Source organism: Schistocerca cancellata, chromosome 7 (genome assembly GCF_023864275.1).
Source record: "Schistocerca cancellata isolate TAMUIC-IGC-003103 chromosome 7, iqSchCanc2.1, whole genome shotgun sequence".
Taxonomy (NCBI): Eukaryota; Metazoa; Arthropoda; class Insecta; order Orthoptera; family Acrididae; genus Schistocerca; species Schistocerca cancellata.
Window position 1 is genome coordinate 124,512,009 of NC_064632.1, and position 10,305 is coordinate 124,522,313.

Here is a 10,305-nt window from a genome sequence, read left to right on the forward strand (position 1 = left end):
ATTGTCATTTGCTCTATATGGTCGGCGATTTAAGATATCTGCAGCACAATTTACTGCCTCTGCCCACAATTCATGAGACAATTCAGTACTTAATTAAATAGTGCATGCACACTCAGCAATGGACGTGTTTTCTTGTTCAATTTGGCCATTCTGCTGTGGTGTATAGCGTCTTGTTTTCTCATGTATTATACAATTTTGCTTGAAATAATTTTTAAATTGCTTATTTATGAATTCAGTTCCATTGTCACTTCTCAGAACTTTGGTTTTGTTTGCTGTGTGTCTTCCAATTAGTCTCTGAAATTCCAAAAACACAGGGAAAGTATCATGCTTACTTTTAAGAAAATATACGAATCTGTATTAAGTGCAATCATCCTTGAAAACCATGTGCAAACGTGCACCTCTAAGAGACGGTTTTCTCATCCATCCACTCAAAGCTAAATGAATAAATTCGCCAGGAACTGTCGATCTTGATTCCAAATTTAAATTAAAAGATTTTCTTTTCATCTTTCCATGCTGAGATGATTCTTGAGACCACTGAAATGAATGCGCCAAAGTCTCTCATGCCAGATCAAGGTGGAATCCAGGGAAGCAGGATTTGCCTTTAGTACATCTGGAGATTTAAACATTTGATTGCACTTATTGTCCATCTTAATTCGTGCTGCAATTAGATCTGAACTGCAAACTTCCAGTCTCTTGTCAAAAATAACTTTCACTCCTCTTTTTGTGACTGCTCACACCGAAAATAAATTTGCTTTAGCTTAGGAATATGCTATGTGTTTTCCAAAGGGCGAGGTTGCCATTTGCCCTCAACTAGTGACAATAGTTTAATTGATCCAATGTCTTCTGCTTTGACGATCGAGTTGTCTCCAATTTCAACAAATGAGACAGCTGACTGAATTGGCTTAAATATGTCGAACTATTCTTAGTTTGATGTCATACGTTTTGATGCAGCACTGTCAGATAACCAAATGTTTTCGCAACCTGGAGCAAAAACATACGCATGTCCTGCACTCAAAGCTTGGTGCTCAGATGTGTCAGTTTTCGTAGTAAGTTTTGCTAAAAGTTTTCTTCACTCAGATTTAAAATCTCCCTTTTTGTGACACTAATACCATTCAACGTCTTTTCTACTGACCATGTAAGACGCACTGTTGTTATCGGTATTTGAACTGAACATGCAAGTTTTGTCCACATTAACTGCTGTTAAGGCTGTTGAGTTTTCAACACATTGTAAAAGTTTTTGTTCTTCCTTCAATAACCGTAGTCAAGTTATCAAACGTTTGTTGATCTTCAGCACACAAGTACCAGGCAGTTGAAAAAACTACAAGCTTTGCTGGTAGACTTCTCAAAATTTTAGCCATTTTGTCAACTTCTGTAACCAGCTAATGCTTGTTCAAAGGACTCAACTTGACTGATGTGTTTTGCGATTTTGTCTGTTGGCGAAATTCTGTAATAAAAAAAAAATTCTGCTTGAAGGCCATTTTATTAACTACAGATCGCTGTTCATGAATAGTCTTTAGTCTGGCACACATTTCCGATGCATTTGTGCACATCATAACAGATTGCAGTGGTCAAACTCCATCGCAGTAGACAGAATGAGCATCACCTTCGTATTTAAGTCGTCCCAAGTGGCTTGACTCTCACCAGCTTCATTTAGCCTCGGTTTTCCCTCAAGGTTATCAAGCACTTATTCAGCACGAAAAATATTTTGCAACTGATATTTCTACAGAGGGAAATTTTAACTGTCTAATTTCTGGATACTATACAGTTTTAATTTATCCATCTTCGTGTAGACTGATTATAAGTCAAACTTATATTACTCAGTTCAGAACGAAACCGAAGGTTTTCCACAATAGACTAGCGGAATACGATGGTTCCAGACCTTGAGCTTCACAGTTCACACGAATAAACATAGTTCATAAGAAGAATGGATTAAAGGTGAACTGCACAATTCACTACCACAATATTTACAGCACAACTTTTCATATAGACTACGAACCCCTACCTATAGTTTAAAATGGAGTTTTATATCCTGGTTGCAGAAGTTTATAATAAGTTGTTGGTAGTCTACAGTCAGACATTCGGAAATTCTCATATACTAGTACTCAGAAACTAGTACAAGATTCCTCATTGGTCCCTCCTATTATTAATTAAAATGTATTAACTTCAAAATAAGTCTAAAAATGTAATCTCTAACTTGTCATAATGTAGGGCAAAATATTACATTATTGAGGTATTTTATTTGTCTTCATTAAATGCTGACACAGAATAGTTACATAGCTTTGTATGTGACAGGTATTGTGTCGCTCAATATTTGCTTCGACATTGCTGTCGAAAATTCTAAAACCTTGTAACATTTCCCTATTGCCATAAATATTGTTGTCGCTATCAGCTGTTCATGCAGTCTTTTTTGCAATGTTATATGAGGAGTTACAAGTGGCAATAGATATTTATATGTCACCATTTCCATTTGCAAATAATTTCTCCAGTCATCGGATTTTCCGTGTAATTAGTGAAACAAATTAATATGTGAAAAAGTCATCATTTTGGGACGCATTGTCTTCACCATTTAGATCGCACTTTCTGCTGTTAACGCTTTATTAACAATTTTCAAGCCTAGTTGCGATCACTGACTACAGCAGAATTCCTGGATTGTAGTATCCTTAATATATATATATGTATGTATGTATGTAAAACGGAGAATGTACTTCATTCTCGGAATTTTGGAGAACATTGTCAGACCCACATGAATAAAATAACTCAAAGTATATCCCTCACTTGGTAAGGGAATTTTCCAATCCGACATTTTTTATACAGGAACAATATATCAAAAGATATACCCTGCCAAAATTTTAGCTTCTAAGATGCACTGCAAGTATTTTTAAAAATGGTTGAAAATCGCGAAATTTGTAGATTACCAGCCAGGTGGAGAAATGTATACCCCCAAATGCACTGTGAACGCATATCCTAGGTAAACAGTGCATATGTAAACAGATAACACAACTTGGTGTCTTAGTAATTTATAAAGCGAATTTCAGTTTTCGTTTTTCTGAAACAATTGTCACAGTTACTGTTCACCCAAATTTGTAACTCATTTAATATTCATAATAAATACCAGTTGCTTTTGCAGTAAGACAAATGTTAACAACAGTGACAAAACTGAACAAATATTCGTTGTGTTTAATGCTTAATGTTAAGCAGTGTACACACTCGATAATGCTTCTAATTTCTGATTGTGAACTGTATAAAAGAAAGACTCACATAAAATAACAAATGTGCATCAAAATGTAACCTGCAAAACTGTAAAAGAAACTATCAAACAGATTTACTGTATGGAGTGGCCACAGTGCCCTGTTATCCCTGATTAATGACCAACATAAGCCACTAAATTGGCATAAATAACATGAACAACAGTTATTTTCTCTGATGACCTCACAACTGAGCGCCCATAATATCTATCCAACAGTTCGTTAGAGAGTTTTATGGAGTTACGAACCATGTAGAACTGCTCATGAGAGGCAGTGCACCATTACAACGGAGATCTACGAGACTGGGCCCCATGAGTCGCAACTGAGATGAACATTGCTGATTCCAAGTCTTCTTCTTCAAGCTTAAGCAGATTCAAGAGATCACATGCTAAGGAAAGTTTACTTCACATAAAAGTGTAGAGGAGAAGACATTAATTCGTAGCTGACAAGAAGATGAAGCTTGCTGTTTGTCTCACATCTGCTGTGTCTAAACCTGATCAGTCAAGTTTTGTGGAAGAACTGTGACCAAACCGCCTTTCATCATTTTGAGGCGAAAAAAGATAGACCCTGTTGTGCGATCCTTTACTGTTATGACACATTAAAATACAACAATGAGGGTGATAAGTATGATTAGCTTATTGTTTCTGCTACTTTATGTCTTTCTTAAGGGATGTCAAAGCATATTAGGACCAAAAATTTAAAAAAAAGATGTTTAGTGGCAAAGGTCTTATAATTGAGCATCAAAATCTGGGAAAACAGGAAAGAATAATTTTTAATATTTCGTTCGAAATAATTTCTTACCAATTGCAGAAATTGATTAATTGCTTTTGTTGGGCTGTTGCCAGAGACATAGTGATAAATCTTTATTTCAGGAAGATTACGAAAACACTGATGATATAATTCGGATTTCACCCAGAAAAACCAGTGTGACTCTTGACAAAAAAATTTCTTTGACTGTCGAAAGTATTTTCCAATAACTCCATGTCATTTTTGGCAGTGGTACGCTGTAACATTCTTGAAGCTGTCTTCCCTATGCTAAGTTCATTGAAGATTTTTCTGATTTCGTTTTGTACATAGATTGACAAGTAGCAATAGGATTTTAAATTACATTAACTGTTGTCTTCATTTTTTAAATGAATCAATAACTGATAGATTATAATGGATCCACTAGAAACAATAGGTATCTGGTGCAGTATTTTTAATGTCATGTGATAGCTTGGGAAAAGAGTATTGTGGTTTAAAGACACCTGTGTTTCATGGTAAAGCTTTTTTTTTAAAAAAAATTAACTGACATCTTCCCAATGTTGGACAGGAAATGCAGAATACTGATTCAGAAAATAATGAAAACATGTTTAAGCGATTGTTGGATGACTCACTGCCAAAAGACTAACTACTATGATGTAAATGTTGGGCATGATGCTCATATCATTCATGACCCTCAGTAGGGTGCACACAGATATTCCCAGTATATAACACTCCCATACTAGGCGATTGTTTAGATAGGAATAATTGGATCTCATGGCCTATAATAGACTGTGGTGAATTCTATATGTTGTCAATAAATTGGCTCATAATAACAGACATTGGTTTCTGAGAGTACTGTTTTAATAACATATAGATAATTTTACATCATATCTCGGCAACTTTATCCATGAATCCCACAGGGAGTGATTTCTGGGATGTGAAAAGAAGACAAAGATGTATACCGGTATTTAATTTATTTTATGTGCAATACAATTAAATGACTTGACATTATAATGTTCAAGCAAGAAGCAATGGAAAGATCAGTTAACATAATGACTATTGTGTTATTGTAATAATTCTAATTGCAAACTAAGCCAAACATTAAATTAAAAGAGACTCTCTGAAGACAGACATCAACAAAGTAGCCAGGGCCAATCAGCAGAAAGCCCTTTAATTCATTCTCATACTTCACCCCATCATCAACTTGACATTTAATGCACTCTGGCTGCCTGTTGAGCACAGTCTACCTATGTATCTTCCTCCATTCTGTGTTAATGTTAAACCGTTAAATTCTTTGTAGAGTTAGTGTTTGGTCCTAATAAAATATTCGTATTAGGACCAAATACTAACTCTACAAATAACTTGGTCCTAATAATACATTCATCCCTCCATGAACCATGCTCCTTGGCATTGGTGGGAAGGCTTGCGTGCCTCAGCAATACAAATAGCCATACTGTAGGTGCAACCACAATGCAGGGGTATCTGTTGAGATGCCAGACAAACATGTGGTACCTGAAGAGGGGCAGCAACCTTTTCAGTAGTTGCAGGGGCAACAGTCTGCATGATCTGGCCCTGTAACATTAACCAAAACGGCCTTGCTGTGCTTGTACTTCGAACAGCTGAAAGCAAGGAGAAACTACAGCCATAATTTTTCCTGAGGGCATGCAATTTATTGTATGGTTAAATGATGGTGGCGTCCTCCTGGGTAAAATTTTCCAGAGGTAAAATAGTAAACCATTTGGATCTCCACACGGAGACTACTCAGGAGGACGTTGTTACCAGGAGAAACAACACTGGTGTTGTACAGATCAGAGAATGGAAAGTCAGGTCCCTTAATCGGGCATGAAGGTTAGAAAATTTAAAAAGGGAAAGGGGTATGTTGAAGTTACATACATTGGAAATTAGTGAAGTTTGGAGGCAGGAGGGAGAAGACTTCTGGTCAGGTGAATAAAGGGTTATAAATACAAAATCAAATAGGGGTAAAATGGGAGTAGGTTTAATAATGAATAAAAATATAGGATCACAGCTAAGCTGCTACAAACAGCATAGTGAAAGCATTACTGTAGCCAAGATAGACATAAAGCCCACGCCTACCACAGTAATGCAACTTTATATGGCAACTAGCGCTGCAGACGACGAAGAGATTGAAGAAATGTATGATGATGTAAAATAAATTATTCAGATAGTGAAGGGAGACGAAAATTTAATAGTCACGAGGGACTTGAATTCGATAGTAGAAAAAGGAAGAGAAGGAAACGTAGTAGGTGAATATGGAACGGAGGTAATAAATGAAAGAGGAAGCCACCTGGTCAATTTTGCACAGAGCATCACTTAATCATACCTAACACTTGTTTTAAGAAACATTAAAGAAGGTTGTACACGTGGAAGAGGCCAGGAGACACTGGAAGGTGTCAGATAGATTATATAATGGTAAGACAGAGATTTAGGAACCAGGCTTTAAATTGTAAGACATTTCCAGGGGCAGACGAGGATTCTGACCACAATCTACTGGTTATGAACTATAGACTAAAACTGAACCAACTGCAAACAGGTAGGAAATTAAGGAGATGGAACCTGGATAAACTGAAAGAACCAGAGGTTTTAGAGAGTTTCAGAGAAAGCATTGGGGCACTATTGACAAGAACAGGGGAAAGAAATACAGTTTAAGAAGAGAGACAAAATAGTGAAGGCAGTGGAGGGTCAAGTGGATAAAAAAATGAGGAGGTCTAGTAGAAATCCTTGGGTAACAGAAGAGATATTGGATTTAATTGATGAAAGGAGAAAATATAAAAATGCAGTAAATGAAGCAGGCAAAGAGGAATACAAACGTCTCAAAAATGAGATCGACAGAAAGTGCAGAATGGCTAAGCAGGGATGGCTAGAGGACAAATGTGGGGATGCAGGGGCATATCTCACTACGGGTAAGATAGATACTGCCTACAGGAAAATTAAAGAGATCTTTGGAGAAAAGAGAACCTCTTGTAAGATTATCAATAGCTCAGATAGAAACCCAGTTCAAAGCAAAGTAGTGAAAGCAGATTGGTGGAAGGAGTATATAGAGGATCTGGACAAGGGCGATGTACTTGATGGCAATATTATGGAAATGGAAGAGGACATAGGTGAAGATGAAAAAGGAGATATGATACTGTGTGAAGAAGTTGACAGGCCACTGAAAGATCTAAGTCGAAACAAGGCCCTGGGAGTAGACAACATTCCATTAGAATTACTGATAGCCTTGGGAGAGCCAGCCCTGACAAAACTCTACCATCTGGTGAGTTAGATGTATGAGACAGGCGAAATACCGTCAAACTTCAAGAAGAATACAATAATTCCAAACCCAAAGAAAGCAGGTGTTGACAGGTGCGAAAATTACCGAACTGTCAGTTCAATAAGTCGTAGTTGTAAAATACTAATACGAATTCTTTACAGACGAATGGAAAAACTGGTAGACGCTGACCTTAGGGAAGATCAGTTTGGATTCCATAGAAATGTTGGCACACGTGAGGCAATATTGACCCTACGACTTATCTTAGAACATAGACTAAGGAAAGGCAAACCTAAGTTTCTAGCATTTGTAGACTTAGAGAAAGCTTTTGACAAAGTTGAGTGGAGCACTCTCTTTCAAATTCTGAAGGTGGCAGGGGTCAATTACAGGTAGCGAAAGTCTATTTACAATTTGTACAAAAACCAGATGGCAGTTATAAGAATCGAGGGGGTATGAAAGGGAAGCAGTGGTTGGGAAGGGAGTGAGACAGGGGTGTAGCCTATCACTGATGTTATTTAATCTATACATTGAGCAAGCAGTAAAGGAAACAAAAGAAAAATTTGGAGTAGGAATTAAAATCCATGGAGAGAAATAAAAATTTTGAGGTTCGCCGATGACATTGTAATTCTGTAAGAGATGTAGATGTACTAATGATGTCTCCGATGGCTCCAGCAACGATGACACGGTTTTCAAAGATTCGATTCGATTGGATGTATATTTAGCTCCGATATAATTATAAATAGGAGATCCTGCAGGACGTAGACAATGTCAGAAAACTAGAACACAGCAAATATTTAAAAAGAGAAAACGTTTTGATGTACCTTCCATGGATCTTAAGTGAAATTATCTTCAAGAATGTGAAGTAAGTCAAAAGATTTGAATCAAAGTTTCACAAAAAATGCAGTGACCAGAGATTAGAAGTTTAGACACTGCAGTTATTAAAATAGTGAGGCAAAAGGCATGGAAACTAGCTGAAATAGGAACTAAAAAGCAGTACATAAAAAGTTCAATTATACCTTTTTTATTTATTAGAGTGCGTTATTCAGACAACCATACAATCAGTATTATGTTAACATTGTGTTGCACTGTTTTTTTAAAACTATTTTAAAATTTTCAACAAAATGCCAGTTGTAGTTGACAGATCCAAGAAAATGTTTCTTTAAATCATATTCATTACAGTACTTATTAGCCTATTGGTTGAACATGACAATCAAATACTTTCGCATTTTCAGTCATATAATACATTTTTCGTGTGAGGAAATGTCCTCTCCACATCTACAGATGTTAAGTGGAACAAATCTAAAAATTTATATGGGAATGGAACTTTGTAGAATTTTTGCGAAGTTTCTAATTTTGTCAAGATCAAGATTTTTCGAAATTTCCATCTTACACTTATTCTAACTACTGAGCACCATTTCCCCAGCACACTTTCCAAATTTTGCACTGAATCATCCACAATTTTATCTTCACTTCACGAAAGACTGCCCTTTTTATTGAAGTTGGCAGACAGGTTGTTGTAGGAAACTGATGTTCACTGCAATGAGAGTTAAATCATTTCTCACTGTCGAAGATTTTAGAAGTTTCTTTACTGCTATAACTGAAATGCTTCATCCTCCAGAGTGATGATCACCTTAGTTATAGTAGTGAAATTTGAAGCATAGTGAACTAACGCTAATATCCACGTCCTCTGGCTCATTATGACATCTTGTGGGGATAGAGCTACATCTGGTGCAGTATCTTTAAATGTCTGAATCCTTGATGGGATCTTGTCAAAAATCTTCTTAGTGCTGCAAATAAATTTGTTGACATTCTGAAAGAAGCTTGGTACCTCTTCTGACACCCAGTGAAAACCCTGTGCTATGAAGGTCACATGATCCGTGTTTGCACATAGCACTTTTTAAAGTTGTCCTGACATTTGCAGCATCTGAGGTGTGATATAATTTACTGTCATATGGAATTTCTTCAGGGCAACGAATTGATAAATAACTCTGTGTTAATTGAAATTTTAACCTTGTCCAGACATATGCTGTAAGCAGGAATGTTGAATCACATCATGAAGGATCAAATAGTTGAATTGACAATAAAACGTCCCATGGGATAAGATGACTTATCAGTTGAAATCCAGATCATTTTATCTTTTTAACTTTCCTTTTTAATGATTTTAATTAAATCATCATAACATTCATTTAGGTATCATTTTTGCACACTTGACTCAGTGGGCACGGATTCTTCCCTTATACTTCCCCAAAAACAGTCATAATATAGGATTCAGTAGTTTACACAGAGGGACTCTGGTAAGTCAACTTCAAATTACGAGTTTCAACTTGATGTTGCAACTGCCAGCAGAATCAAAGCAATCTTCTCCTCAATAGCTTTGCAAAGTGCACGTTTGTGTTTGGTTGTACTGATACGTTGAGAAATGAAATATTTCTTTTCAGACTTTACTGACTTGTCATGTATTCTACGTAGAAGTTGTTTTCTATAAGCAGAAAATACATCGCATTCGAAGGTATCACATACGTAACTTTGCAGTTTACTGCATGAGGTAGCACTAAACTTCGTCATATTCTAGCTAACTTGAACAACAATGTCGCAAAAAAAGCTGAAAAACAGAATAATTTAGAAAAATAATGAAACCAAGTTTTATCTCTGGCCCTCACTGTTGCTTTTGAAGAAGATGTTATGATAGTCACCCAAGCAACGACAAGTGATAAGTAAAAGCCTTGCTTACTGTCGTCTTTTTTATGGTAAAACTTATTGTTTTTTAATAACAAAGGAATAAATAATAATCAAAAAGGTAACAAAATAATTTATCTCGGCAATTATTCATTCATATTAAAGAAGACAGAAAACAGCAACTTACATTGCACGTAGATGTAAAATGAACAGATTCAAGTTAAAATTGGAGATAGCTTTAATACAGTTAACCCTTAAATGCATGATTTTTTATCTCAAGCTGTAAAAACTACTATGTTTAGTTTATAGTGCCTACACTGCGAAAAAAATATTGAAAAAAATTTTTAATTGAATTAACAAAGCATTATTGTTGAC